Below are 15356 nucleotides of genomic sequence, written 5' to 3' on the forward strand. Positions count from 1 at the left end.
TTCCGGAGCGCCGGGCTGCGGCTGCGGCCGCTCGGACCTCGCTCCCGCGCGTGGGCGTCGGAAAGGGAACCCAGCCGCGGTAAGTGGGGCTCCCGCGCCCGCTTCTGCTCCGGGGCCGGCCGTGACGCCCGCTCGGCCAGCTCCGGCGCGCCCTGCCTCCGCTCCCCGCACCCGCCTCGAGCACGCTTTCCGAGGACCGGCCTGCTAATTAACTTTAATTACCACCCTGGGCCTCCACCTCCTTGAACCCAGCGCCGGCCGGGCCGGGACCTGTGGAGTGAGTTTACCGGGCTGATCCGTCTCCTTCACTTTTGGAGACAGGTCTCTTGGCAGAATGGGTGTCATGCTGCTTATTAAAGTAAGTTTTATTTTCTTTCATTCTGACTTGTTTTCTTAACCACTTTTCCCACCTCCTTCTGGCAGTCTGGAATTATTTTGGTTCTGGGAAGACTTCTCGAAATTATATTGTGAGCTATATAACCTTTGACAATTACACGGAAAGTACAAGAGAACGATAAGATAGTTTGTGTGGAATAATGACATTTTAGGCTGTTGCCAGTTTGTATGGTGACAGCAACTTTTTTTTTCTTTTTCCTCCTCCTCCTCTTCCTCCTCCTCCTCCTCCTCCTCCTCCTCCTCCCCCTTCTCCTCCTCCTCCTCCTTCTCCTTTTTTCTGCAAGCTTGTCCTTGAAGGAGATTGTTCAGTGGAATATATCCTTTGGGTTTAGAAACAAGTGTTTTGAAAATAAGCTATTTTTAAAAGTACATTTAATCGGATGTCACTGTTATTACCAATAATAGTATTGTACTTACAAGCTTGGTATTGATCTTCCCGCACTTAAGCACTCAGCACTAGCCAGAGTTTATGGAACCGTTCCCATAAGTAATTGGAAGGTGAAGTTATGGGTGTTTAAAAAAGAATGCTAACTTTTTTTTTTAAGGAAACAAAACAAAACACCCTAAAGTCTTATTCATGGCTTTCATACACCTTAAAGGGAGATATGCAGGGAACAGTCCACTGTTTAACAGGTCTTAAAAAAGAAAAAAATTGGGTCATGGAAGTAGGCTAGCGCCCAAACTGGAAATATCTCCCTGGCTTCCTTCCAAACAGATATTTAACCCATACCTCTAAGGTGGGTCCTACCACCCAGAGGGTTCTAGAACGAGTCGATATGTGATTTCTTAGTACCCAAAGATTTATTAAATTAAAATGTGCCCAGAGGGTAAATGAAATGTCTCATTAAAACTTATTTATGTGGGTGTGCATGTGTTTGTGTTTTTTTCTTGTCCTGTAAGCCTGTGAGATATTATATGGGTTGCCTCTGCAGAGGGAGGCCGATGGTACGTTTAAAAACAATTCATTTTTCTAATAGCATAAATTCCTCCAATGAGTTTCATAGATACTTAGTGAATGCTTTTCAAATTCAACAACTCTTAGTTACTGCGGTTAAATATAGAACTCGTTATAATGAATTGCAGTTTTCATAGAAACTGTTAGATTAGCATTTTTAAACTCTATTTCATTTTACTTATTTTGTTACTTTCGTACACACTTCTTTCCAACTCAAAGTTTGGTGGAAGTGACCATAAAATGCTAAGTATAAATGGCAGTCACTGCTGAGTAGTTTTTTTGAACATGTGTTCCCTTCTTACTGGTTTATTGGGTTCAAATTTTGCACTTAGTAAACTCTGGACATTTTTGGAATTCTTTGTAAAGTGTTAGAGATTTTAAAGATAATATTGGAAATATTTCTTAGTTTTGATCAAATATGACAGATGTAAGAAAATAGCTTAGGAGATGTCATCTTGATCTTTTCTGCTTCATAGTTTATCTTTTTTAAGGTATTGGCCAAGTTAAACATAATACCATTTGGCTTAATAATATTTATTGTCTTATGATTCTATCTAGTTAGAAACTTGTGTGGCTTTGTTACACTTTTGACTCAGAATCAGCTATTTACGTTTGAGGGAACAAAAGAGCCGAGATCTGGGGTGTAGTAGTCATTTTGTTGGGCAGCTTTGGTGATGAAGGTACTTGCGGGAAGCACAATGTTTTCTTGTCTTAAGCTGTACGTGCATATAGGGGTGGATAGGTGAGGGAATACACAGAGAATAGTGAGAAGGCTTTCACCAAAATGGAATGCAAACAGGATGCTCGTGTTATAGTACAGAGAGGATGGGAAAGAAGGGTTTGTCTGTGGAAGAGAGGAGGAGAATTCATCATGAGGTGCCTCGGACTTCCAGGGTTGGTGATGGTGAGGGACCATCGAGATACTTCTCTTTACCTTCAAGAAATACAGACTCCTTACTCTGCTCTTCAGAGTCCTTCAGCATTAGCTGCAGCCTGCAATTCTGGTGTCACCTTTCATCTCTTGTCAAAGCATTGTGGATCCATCCCAGTGACTGTGCCGCCGTGCTGTTGCCCAGTGTTTATTCTTCTTGTCTGCCTCCTTTATGGCATTCATTCCACTTTTAAATAAAAAGGAGGATGCACTGGAGTCATTGGTAGGAGAACGATGCACCTTGAACTTAATTATGTTAGTGAAATAAGTCAGATACATGAGCTTAAATATTTATGATTTCTCTTACATGAGAAACCAAGAATATAAAGAGCAAATAAAAGATAGGTAATAGGAAAAAGAGGTAAATCTTTGCAAAAAGAATTAAGATGTGTTTCAGGACATTAAATACTGCTAGCGTAACATTAATTTTTTGATTCATTTTGATTATAGTGCATGGTGAGAATATGGGTCTGGGTTCCATCTTCAGTGTGTGGCTAGTCATTTTCCCAAAATAATTTACTAAAGAGGCTGTTTTTCCTCCACTGTGTGTTTTTGGCCCTTTTGTTAAAGATCAAATAGTTGAATGTACTTGGGGTTGTTGCTGTGTTTTCTGTTTCATTGATCCTTGTCTGTTTTTGTGCTAGTACCATGCTGTTTTTATCACAGTAGCTTTGTAGTGTAACTTCAGGTCCAGGATTGTGACGCCTCCCACTTTGCTTTTTTTTCTCATGTTTGCTTTGCTATGCTAGAGCACAGTTCATAATAGCTAAATCTTGGGGAACTGGGTCATATGTCCATCATCAGATGAATAAATAAAAGACAATGTGGTGGAATAAAAGACAATGGAATCTTACTTTGCTCTAAAGAAAGAACATCTCGAGTTCTTTGCAGGATGTGAAATGGATGTACTCTGAGGCCATAATGTCAAGTGAAATCAGTGAGGCGCACAAGTTCAGGATCATGTTTTCTGTTAAATGAAAAATCCAGAGTAAAAATAATAAGCAAAATTAAAGACAGGTACTATCATAGAAAGTAGCTGACAGGCAGAAGGGGTCAAGAGGTGGAAGAAGAATGGAGGGACGAAATAGGGCATGAAAAGATGAACTGGGATGTGTTGTGTCCATATGCCCACTTTCAGCATTGTGCACTACATGTAGGTATTAATAAACAAAAATAGAATGTTTTAAAAAGAAAATGTGTTACATACATAAAGTGTACCAACTCTCCACAAATAATGTAATCATTATGTATTACATACTTATACTAATGAAAAACAAAGAAGAATACTGGCCTGCCCACTGGTGACATTTCTTCCTGAAAGTCTTAAACCCCATATTTTTAGGTCCTGCAATGATCCCTTCCATTTGTGCAGCTCTAAATTGCTGCAGTGTTTTGCTGGAGTCTCGGAGTTGATGCCAGATATTTGAAAGTTTCTGAAGCACAGTGCCACTTGACTAGGTGATTAAAAGTAAACCCTAGGAAAAGTAAAGTTTGTAATTATTATTCTTTTTTAACAAAATGTATTTGGTACACTGACTTGTTGTGATCCTCCGGTTATCAGCTTCCCCAGCACTGGGATTACAGGCATGCGCCACCACACCTGATGTCAGTGGCTGGCTTATTGTGCTGGGGGGACGGGGCCAGCTCAGTATGTGGTGCCGGGGATCAAACCTCAGTCCCTGCACTTGCCTAAGCAGGCGCTTAGTGCTGAGCTATCTTAACTGGCCCCTGTGTGTGTGTGTGTGTGTGTGTGTGTGTGTGTGTGTATGTCTGTGTATGTCTGCATATATTTTTTTTGGATGGAACAGATGTTTCCAAAATGTTTTATTATTCCTTCTTCATTGGCATTGAGAGATGTAAAGGATGTGATTGTCCAAGTGTACGTGATTGTCCTTTGCTCATTGTCCTGTCTCTTCTGCCACTTCATTGTAAGCTCATGGAAGGAAGGGGACATTGTATCTTCACTTTCTATGTTTCTGTTAGTGCTGTTTTCAAATCATATAATTATTGTTATCTTGAACTGCAAATATTTCCCACTATTATCTCGGAGAATGTAATGTTGGTTAAATATTTATTAAATGAGCAAATGTAAGTAAATAGACCAATGAGTTAAGAGACATTTGTTGAGATACTTTCTTTTCGTAAGAGTCTCGACAGTAAGCAAACCAATAGGAAATCCTCAAGTTCAGCTAGAAAAGAGGGCAGGGTGGTATTTATAAGTACAAAGAAGAACATTCATGGTTGACTATTTTGAAACTTCTGGTTGGTGGTTTAAAAATGTGACTGATAAATTCAGAGGTAGTATACAGCTGTACATAGATTTTTAAAATCAGAATGTAACATACTATAAATGTAACATATGATGTACACTTCCGTTCTTATAGAAACTGTGGAAGATGAAGTCTTTCTTTGGTTGCCCAAGAAGAGTTACTGTACTTTAAAGATCTTGCCATTAGAGTTTATAACAAGCTGCAAACCACAACCAATTAACTAAAAATCTAGATGGGCAGCTTAAAAAAATGAAAGAACTTACTAAGGATAGTATTAAGCATTTAACTGTTAAGATATTATCTAAAATACCTAAACCTAGTTGTTAGCTGTGCTGTTAATTAAATTCCCATGCTAAATGAAGGAGTTAAGACTCCTGGCCTTCAAGGGTATGTAAATACATAGATGTTAAATTCTAGACTTTGAGAATTGAGTTTTTTCAGATTTTACCTTAGAATGTTTGATAATAAAAATACAGCTTGGAATAATCTTTTTCCTTGATCCAAGTCGGAAATGATTTGGCCTAGAGCCTGCCTATATTAAGATCAAACCTCAGTTATTCTCCATCCCGCAGCTATTAACTGTTTGTTTGCCAGACCCTGTTCTAAGGTGCTTATGCGTATTCACTCATTTCATCTGGAAACCAACTCAGTGAGGTGTTATTGTCAGCCCTGTTTCCTGATGCCAGGCATGAGGCGCAGGAAGAGAATTTCCCTAGAGCTGGGAATTCCAGGAATCACCGTGGCCTGAGTTCTAGATCTGTTGTCTTTGGGTGAAACCATCAGTCTCGAAATGCTAACCACATCTGTATTGAAATTAATAAAACTGTGTTTACTGCTGTGTTAAGTGCTCTGTGGGTTTATTGGAAGAATAATTTACAGTACTTATTTAAAGGGATGTTTCTGTGTTCTCTGAAGAATACCACTCAAGCCAAGTAAGTTAATATAATATGAATATGATCAAGGACACTAATAAGTTAATAATAACCAGCATTTTTTTGGGTAAAATTGCACTTCATGTCATGTACTGTTAAAGATGCTTCACTTACTCGACATGTATCAGAAATGCTATAAATATGAGGCCTATTATCCTTATTTCACAAATGAGGAATCTATACTTCAGGGAAGGTTACATAATTTAATCAGGATACTCAGGAAGTGGGGAAGCAGGTTTGGAAGTCATGCATTGTGACGCCTGTACTGTTGTGTGGGTGGCATTCATGAGGGATTAAAGACGGTGGAGTAGGCAGGGGAACCTCGGAGTGCAGGAGCTATTCTTGTAATCCTTCAGTTGGCTCTGGTTAAAGTTTATGTAGTACAGGGACCTCATTCCATGTCTTGTCTCCTTTTTGTTGTAAAAAAACAAAATTTATTATGACATAATAAAACATAAATACTAGCCATTTTGTAATACACAGTTTTAAATTGTTAAGTGTATTTATATTGTTTTGAAACAGTTCCAGAATTTTTTCATTTTGCAAAACTGAAATCCTGGACTCAATTACAATTATAGTCATAGAATTTATAATTTCTATGAGTTTGGCTAAGATAATTGATAGAAAGGAATCAAAAAGTATTTGTGCTTTACATGATTGACATGTTCACTAAGCATCATATCCTCAAGATTCAGTTGTCTTAGGCGGGTTTCCTTATCTTTTTGTTGATGCCCTTAGTATTTCAGCCTTCCATCCTGTTATATGCTGCTTTTTGCTACACACTTATGTGCCCAGGCACATTGGTTTGATCACTGTGCAAATCTCATATAAATCTAAATCTTGGAGATATGGTCAGGATTTTTTTTTATCAATACTTTCTTTCCTATTCCCATTGTTTTTTACTGACACCGTTGGTGCATATGTGGCTTATGAGTACTTTTGGTCTTAGGTGTTTATTAGATTTTAACTTCATATTGTACTATATCATACAGTCTTGGATTAGTTGCCTTCCTGAAATGATAGATACAAAGTAGACTTTAATCAACTAATGTCTATATTGTCATTACTTTTTGCAATTATTTCAAAGATGTTTTGATTAACTTATTAGCTCATAAATCTCAGGCACCTGCATGTAGATGAATATGGGCTCCTGTATTTGACCATTTACTTGGAAATACAGTCCCACAATTGAGCCAGAAGGTTTGTAAAACTTGAGCTTGCAAGGCATGGTATGTCTGAATAGCATTTTCTTAGTGAATATAAATGCTTATGCATAGCACCCAAACATGAGGGAAGCTATGGAGTCTTTGACAGATATCTACCATTAGACCAATTCTACAACTATTAGAGGTTTCTCAGTTACTAGCGTATGTTGTGGTGTCCAACTCTGAAAGTGTGGCTTTGAGTATAGGGTTTCCTTTCAAAGTATTCATGAGGATTAAATGAGATCCTACACAGACGGTCTACAAATCTTTACAGCTCTTGGTTATTATTAGCAAGGTTATTGCTATTCTGGATCTAACCCTAGCAATGTAAGTGAGGAAAATGAACAACTATGAACGTGTTTTGTTGGGTGGGGAAGGATTGGTGGTCTATAGACTGAGAGGAGTTGGCTTCCCTAAGGTACTTAATTTCAGCACATGATAAGAAAGTCGAGTGAATAATAGTTTGAATGCCAGATGACCAATTTTATACTTTTCGGGGCCTAGTCACTCAGGCTGTAATAATCTGGGCATTTGACCTTCAGCCTTTGCAGTCTGCATTATATTATGGGATTGGAATAAAATGAAAAGCTCACTTTCTCTAATGCACTATCTCTTCTGCTTGGTTATGGAGAAGCAAGATTGAACACGTTGTCTTTATGAACACTTGGGAGTTAATTAAACATTAAAATATTAAATGTTGAATTTGCTTGATGTACAAATAATGCCTGTTTCTTATGGTATACTCTGTACTAAAGCACAAATGGACTTCTGTAAGACCTATAACCTGAAATATTTAGTTGAGCCCATTATACTTGTGAAGTCCTTTTATTTTCCAAGGAATTAGCTGCTTTTCCATAGTAAGTTAACAAACTGAAGGCGATACATCCCCTTCTAAAACAGGCACTATATGAAGGCCTAATTAGCTGTAGCAATTTGGAGGAATAAGAATTGTACCTCAGATTTTTGGTACCATTGTAGGGTGTCTTCAGTACTTTTCTTATCTACTGATATCACTCAGTCATTGAGACCAGCAAGAGTACTTTCTCACATATTCTGGATCTAACCCTGAGAGATAGTTTGTATTGAGAATTACTGGTCTGGAATACAATTAACTTCATTGTTACTTAGAATCTGTAAGACTTGTAAGACATTGAAAGGTTTGATTATTCATTTAGCTGTCACATTTTTTGTATTTCTTTTTAAAGGTTCTTTTTAGTCCTGTCATCTAATGATAGGCCTATTCTTTACATTTGCAAATTTCAAACTGTGATAAGGTTATACTTCCTCTTTTATATGTTGTGTTTTTTTTTGATGGATTTAATGTATAGCTGACTTCAATTAGAGTATTGTTATTTTTTTCTTCTTATAACATTATTAGAATCAAGGAAAAGCAATTCCAGAAGTTTTCAGCATTGAAAATTGAATGACCTTGTGATTTAATAATGTGATTTAATTGAAAGCATAGTTTTCAGTTGTTTTCTTCCCGAGCTCAACTGAAAGTATACACAGATTCTGTACCTGGTCTTGGGGGAGGGCAGTGAGAGGTGGAGGAGCTTACTGTAGAGTGGTCTTCTTCACTTGAGGCGTCAGGAGGGAGAAGGCTGTCCCAGAGCGTGAATTCTTCAGTGGCTCACCTATGGTTTGGACTGATTCTGACTGACCACCTGCCATACTTGATTTTAGGTTTGAGGATCTTTTCTTTTTTGGTGGTGATTAGATGGATTAGAGAAGTCTGTTTGGATTCTGTTTCTGCTCCTTACAAGCTGGCTGATTTAAATAGACTGAAATTTAAATCTATGTGTACTTTACACTTCTTATTTTAAAATATCTCAGAGCTGGGAAGAAGTGCTCTCACATTTGTTGAGAACCTATACCTGATGGTGTTTAAACTCAAGGCCATAGCCCTAGACAGTAGACAAGATCACTGACCCCCAGAGCAGTTAACGGAGGTTCAGCATAATAAGTGCCACGAAGACAAGCAAGAGTAAGGCATAGTGCATCGTAGTGCGTGCTGGTGTGCACAGCAGGACTAGCAAAGACCTTTTGAAAAGGTCACCGTTGATGATCGACCTACTGTGAGCCACATGATGGGATGAAGATCTCAAGATGGAAGGGCAGGAGATAGGATTGTATAGAAGCAGGGCTGAGTTCAGCATGGTGGCTGTCAGTGCGGGGAAAGCAAGAGAATGATATGATGTGTATGTGTTGTGAAACAAATCACTCCGGATCCTTTATTAAGAACGTGTGTGTGCGGGGGGTGGGGGGGAGCCATGACAGAATGAGGGGTCTCATTCTTGGAGGCTGTTGTCCTGGTCCAGGCAAGAAAAGATGGTGGCTTGGATTAGTATGTGAGCAGGGGAGGTGCTGAGATGTAGATAGGATTCAGGACGTAGTTTCAAGGTAGAACTCAGTAAGATAATATACTTTTTAAAGAGAGTACAAAGTAACGATAATAAAAAAATTAGAAATGATACAAATTTTCACTAAACAAAATAATATTAATTCATCAATATTCTTTGTGTTACATAGGGTTGTCTTCAAATGAGTTTTTAGATTACCAGATAAGTGCATGACAAATTGGAAAAAAGGTATAAGAAAATAAAAAGAGAGAAAAAATCCTTAAGCAGTCACTGTTCCTTTCTATAGACAGCAGAAATCAGCAGTGCAATAGCTAATACAGTGCTTTTTAAGTGTCATGACAAAACACATGTATACCTGGTTGCTTCTAAGACTACTTCCTCATGGAAATACGTCAGGTTAGGATGGGCACGTGTGCAGTCTTGTTGGTAGTGTTCTTACGCGTTCTCTAAACATCCACTGCGCTATGTTAATAAATAATTTGGCAATTGTTAGGAACTTATATAGGCACGTGTTCTTGGCAGAGTATATTATAGAATAATTATAAAGTAATAATGGCAAACACTGAGTTGGTCTTCTTATATATACTTCAAAGTATCTTATATGCTTTGTCTGTACCAGCTCATCTCACAACAGCATCTCACAGTGTGTGTGTGTGTTACACTTTAACAAAGGGAAAACATTTAAGCTGTGGTAGAAATAAATATCATGGTGCAAGCAAATGTTTACTCAGGATAAGTGTGTGCTAAGGGCTGCTTTTTTTTTTTTTTTTTTTTTCCTTTTTCGGAACTAGGGATTGAACTCAGGCCCTTGCGCTTGCCAGGGAAGTGCTTATTCCACTGAGCCATCTCCCTGGCCCCTAAGGGCTGTTTTAACATGATGGATTCTCTCATTTACTCTGTACCAGTGCTGAACTACCCAATGGATTCCCTTTTGTAGAAGATGAAGTAGGACAGTCTGGGCCTGGTGGTGCATGTGTGTAATCCCAGCTCTGGGAAGCCTGAAAACAGGAGGATCAGTATGAGTCTGAGCTGCAAAGTGAGACCCTGTAGCAAACAAAAAATTTTAAAAAAATAATAAAAGAAAGTGAAATAGGGAGGGCTGGTGAGATAGCTCAGTGGACTAAGCGCCTGCTAAGGCAAGCATAGGGACTAGACCCAGGTGCACTGAGCTGGCCACTGGAGCCATGCATGGTGCAGCATGTCTGTAATCCCAGCGCTGGGGAGGCTGAAACAGGAGTATCAGTACGAGTCCGAGCTACGTAGTAAGACCCTGTACCAAATGCATTTAAAAGAAAGAAAGAAAGAAAGAAAGAAAGAAAGAAAGAAAATGAAATAGGGGATATCAGCTTGTACATATGCCTATGTTCACATTGCTAGGGAGTGGAAGAGATGGGATTTAATCCTAGTTCAGATCCATACTTAACGAGAAGTGTGGTAGGAAAGCCTCTCCATTCAAGTGAGAAAAAGGGTGAGATTAGGCTTAGATAGGTGGGAATAAAGAATACTCTGGAGTGTAAAGAACTTGGAATGAGAAGTTCTGCATTTTGTTGCCTACCATGATCATCTTTGGAGGGTATTCCAGTGACATATTCTTGGGCTCTTGCCCACAAGTTACTTTGTACATCCACACATCATCGTCTGGGGGCCACTTACTTAGAACACGGTGTATGTGCCGGTGAGACACTTGGAGGTCAGAGGTTGGAAGGATGCAAGTTTATATTAAGGAGTTTGGCATCATAGATTTCTGTTTCTCCCCATGTGTTCCACCCCCTTCGCCTTCTCTTTTTCTTTTTGCTGTACTGAAATTGAACTCAAGGCTTCATGCCTGCTAGGATAATATCTACCGCTCGCTTGCTTGCGTGTCCTCTCTCTCTCTCTCTCTCTCTCTCTCTCTCTCTCTCTCTCTTTTGAGACAGGTTTTGGCTAAGTTGCAAAGGTTGCCCTTGAACTTGTGATTCTTCATTCTCAGCCTCAGCCTCCCAAGTAGCTGGAATTACAGGTAGGCACCATGGTGCCCTGCTCACGGGTTCTAAGGAAAAAAGTAGATATTGGAGGCCAGACAGTTAAATCAGATGACTGGAGGACAGATTTGGCATAAAAATGCTGAGAACCTTCTAAGGCCTGTGCAAGAGGAGACTTGCTGCTATGTAAAACAACAGGACATTGGCCACATTTAGATTATTAAATGGTTGTAGAGAGATGGTTTTGTGTAAAATTCTTAGTATAGTTATTTCTGATTCAATCACAGAGCAAGTACAGGTATATGTATGAACTCCAAAGAAAGGAAAGGACTTTGTATTAAAACAAATACACAAATATAAGTTAGCACTAGGAGCCCCTTTTCCCCTTTTTTCAAGAAAATCCTAGAAACTCCTATCTTGCAGGAAGTATGTATGGTCCTTGGGATCTCACACATACTTACTTATTGTTCATAGAAGGGACCAGACTGTCACATGGGTCTGTAAAGAGCATAGACTTTATCCTTTGGAGGATGTGCACTGACGTGCCAAGTTTGGGTGCTTAGTAGTTGACTGAGACTGTAGCAGGTGTCTTGGGAAGAGATACGGTGAGGGTGTGAACCACAGCAAAGCTAGTGAGGATGAGGTAATGTATTAGTCAGGCCACTTACTGTTTTGATTTATGTCTGTATATCTAGATTTCCCCCAAGACAGTTGTGCTCATAGGCATGTCCTTTGGAGGAGGATTCGAGCAAGATGACATTATAACTAAATGTGCAGTTAGGAGGTTGGGGTAGGTTGAAAGAGGTGAGTCACTGGAGGATGACCTCCCATTGTGTATTTCCCTCTCTGGTTCTTGCCTTCCCAGTCTGCCTCCTGGCTCACTTCTCCAATTCCCCTCTTCCATGCTGTTTCTTCTTGGGAGCTGGCTCACCTTGGACTGAAATGTGATCCAAAGTAGACCTCTCCTCCAAATTGCACGAGTTCTGTTCTAGTAAAGAGGAAGGGCAACAAGACAGCCATCATAACAGCTTCAGACTGTGTAGGTTAAACAACAGAAATGTATTTCTCACGGTTGTATTTCTCACGGGCTAGCTGAGTGGGTTCTTGGTGAGGGCCCTCTTCCATCCAGGCTGCCTTCTTGTAGTTTTCACTGCAGTATGGTAGGGAGGGAAAGAGGAAGCTCTCTCTTAGAGGGAGCTCATCCTGTGTGTCAGGGTTCCAGCCTTACAACCTCATTTAACCTTAATTACTTCCTGCAACCCTGAGTCTAGATCCAGTTGTATCACATTAGGAGTTCAGCATGCAAGTAGGAGGAAGTTGGGCATGGTCTCCTCCATGGCAAGCAATAAAAGCAGTGGCTTGTCTGGTGCCTTGAATGTCCTTGATGTGACATGGGTGGGCTTGGGAACTTCCTCAGGTCTTAGGACTCAGTGGGTTATGGCCCCTGGGAGGTCTCTTTATGGGTATATTTTGTGGAAAATTTTTATGGTCCAATGAAGTTTTTGTGGAAACTTATAAGCAGTTATAACTTAATTCTTATAAATTACAGTTTATTCTACTCTACAGGAAAGTACTTCTTTTTTTTTTTCTTTTTTTAAGTTTTGTGTATTTGGTATAGTGTCTCGCTACACAGCCCTATGACTCGTAGTGATCCTTCTATCTCAGCCTCCCCAGAGCTGGGATAACAGGCCTGAGCCACCTTGCCTGGGGCAGAGCCGGCATGGCATGTGGGACTGGGGATCAAGCCTGAGAATTGAACCTGGGTCCTTGTGCTTATCCAGGCAGGCGCGTAGACCACTGAGCTGTCTCTGTGGCCCAGGAAAGTTCTACAGAACTCCTTTTAAATTACTGATCAGTTGATCCTGTTCATCATTTTTAAGGGGGATAAGTTACATATCCAGTCATTTTACTATTTATAATAGTGACATCCATTTTATAATGTGCCCACCCCCCCAAAAAAAAAGATGAGACAAAATAAGGTGGTTTGAGTTTGATGTTGAGGTTAACATCTTATTTTATCTTTTTTACCTTTTTGGTATTTTGGTGGGCTACAGAAATGCCTTACTGACAGGCATTTTCAGCCCTTCTTTTTCTTTGTATTTTCACTGTTCCTTGAGTAAGACCTGGAGAAGATATGTGTTTTCCTTCTGAAACTACACCAGTTTCTCAGTGTTTTCTGATATTTTTAAATGATTAAGGCAATAGCTTCGAAAAAGGGCATGCATGAAACACTTGCAGTCTGTAGTGCCTTGTGGAGCGTTTTCTCAGTGTTTTCCGGAAACAGTTCGTCAGAACTTTCTCAGATAAATTTACCTTGTTTGCCTTATTTCATTACTTGTTTTGTGCATATTTTGTACTTTTTCTCTAAAATTTTTATTATTCTCGTTAGCCCTTCTTTGTAGTACATGATTCTGTTCAGCACAGGCGTTGGCACTTGCGCATGACACAGCTGAGTGGTTTTACTTTCTTTTTCTCTCCCCTCCCTTTCCCTTTCCTTTATCTCCTCGTGCCCTTTTCTTTGCAAAAGGTCCATGTCCCTGTTCGCTGTTATCTGTCTTTTATTTTGCTCTTTAAATTATTCATATGTGGGGTTTCTCATGTCAGAGGAACCATTGATATTTAAGTTTGTGTTCCTGATTTATTCAACTTAGTCTTTTTACTGAAGGATGACATATAGAAATTTACGTATATGCATTTTCCTAAACTGAACACACCCATATAACCATTCCTGAGATAAATGGACTCTTGTTTTAAAATCTGGTTATGCTGAGGAATTTTCCTGAGTCTGGGACAAGGAGGGGGACTCGTGGGGGACAAAATGTAGATAGACCACTTGGGCCTCAACTCAGGGCCCATTGAAAGTGATGTGTATTCTTCCCTTCTTCCCCATCCGTACCTCACTGTGCCAAGCAGAAGCGTGTGTGGATTTTCTTGATCCCCCGTGTCCCGGCCTTGTCACAAGGCCGGAATGCTTATGCATAGCCGGGGTGCCTGTCAGTAGAAGGGGCGTGTGGAGCAGTTCCCGGGGTAACTTGGCTACTCATTCCTCAAGACCAGGATGTTTGTACAAGAAAGGAGACACATTTTGCAACTGCTGAGAACAGAGGAAAAAGTCCCAGACCTTAACCTGCTCCTATAGGAATAAAAAGTTTGCCCCTTTCTGGGTTAACTGACCAGCGTGATTATTTATTTATTTATTTTCCTCGCGGCCTTGTTTCTCTGCAGCTTTTCCTCTTCTCAAGATGAAGTTCTTTCTGGCTTTCTGTTTCTTCTCCCATAAAGCCCTGCCTGTGTAAGCTTGTACTTCCTGGCTAGACTTTCATTTCTGTTCACGGCAAGTCAGAAATCCCATGCCTGATAGTGAAACTGCTGTGTACAATTGGATGAAAATGGGACCTTTGAACTTTTACCTTTTACTTTCTTACTAGCTTCTTGTTATCTAATGGATTTAAGAATTAACTCTTCAACTACTCTTATTAATATTGTTTAAATATATGACTACTTACATTGTTGAAATGAAAATTACTGAGTAGGAAATACATTCAGGGGGCAGGGGAGACAGCACAGTAGAATAAGGGCTTGCCTGGCAAGCACAAAGGCCTGAGTTCAATCTCAGGTTCTGCAAAAAAAAAAGAAAGGAAACATATTAGCCTGTTCTTTAAGAGTCTCAAAAATGGCATTGTTTTTTGAGGCTATTGTTTACAGGCCAGACCTACATATATTTAATTTTAATTCCATTTCCAGTGCCTGATCTGAGTACTGTTTGATGAAAGCTCACACCATAACAGGGAAGTTATCTGTTAGTTTGTACATTTTGGTCCTGTAGAAAAGATATCCCCAGAGGTATCCTTTTGTTGTCCTAAAGAACATTAACCAGTTGAAGAATCTTACGGAGCTCACTTACTCCAATGCTTTTTAAAACAAAGTCATTGTGACAGACACAGGTGCTCCGGGAGTTGGCCTTACTATTTCACTGGTTCCACCATCAGTTAATGAAATGAATAAAGTGATACATGTTCATTCTGTATCTGTGAGAAAGTGTTTTTTAACATTTTGAAAGTTATACTTTGATACTGCCCTAGTGTTTCTGTTGTGCACCTTTAGTTCATCTCTAGAAATTGACTTCCAGGGGTGTGCAAAGCAACAGGCTGTTCCACACTCAGTGAGTGAAAATTGTTGTCCTGATTACTGTTGTGTGTTTTTTATTTCAGGGAAAGTTTGTATAAAATAAGCTTTTAGTAATTAAACTGTCCAGTGCTGGAGGCATAGCTTAATGAGAAAGGGCATGCTTAGCATTTCAAGATTCTGGGTTCAGTGCCTTGGCACACATACTTCCATATATATAT

The 15356-nt window shown here is 39.6% G+C and overlaps 1 protein-coding gene across 3 annotated transcripts in view; it reads left to right on the forward strand.

Moving 5' to 3' along the window:
• The first annotated feature begins 6 nt into the window (after window positions 1-6).
• Arap2 (ArfGAP with RhoGAP domain, ankyrin repeat and PH domain 2) overlaps window positions 7-15356 on the forward strand; it is a 195872-nt gene continuing 180522 nt past the window's right edge. For all 3 annotated transcript variants that reach the window (XM_004624513.2, XM_023699120.1, XM_023699116.1), the window contains exon 1: window positions 7-79. The gene's annotated coding sequence lies outside the window, so the exon portion shown is untranslated. The remainder of the gene's footprint in view (window positions 80-15356) is intronic.

Source organism: Octodon degus, unplaced genomic scaffold (assembly GCF_000260255.1).
Source record: "Octodon degus isolate 3935 unplaced genomic scaffold, OctDeg1.0 scaffold00006, whole genome shotgun sequence".
In the NCBI taxonomy this organism is placed as follows: domain Eukaryota; kingdom Metazoa; phylum Chordata; class Mammalia; order Rodentia; family Octodontidae; genus Octodon; species Octodon degus.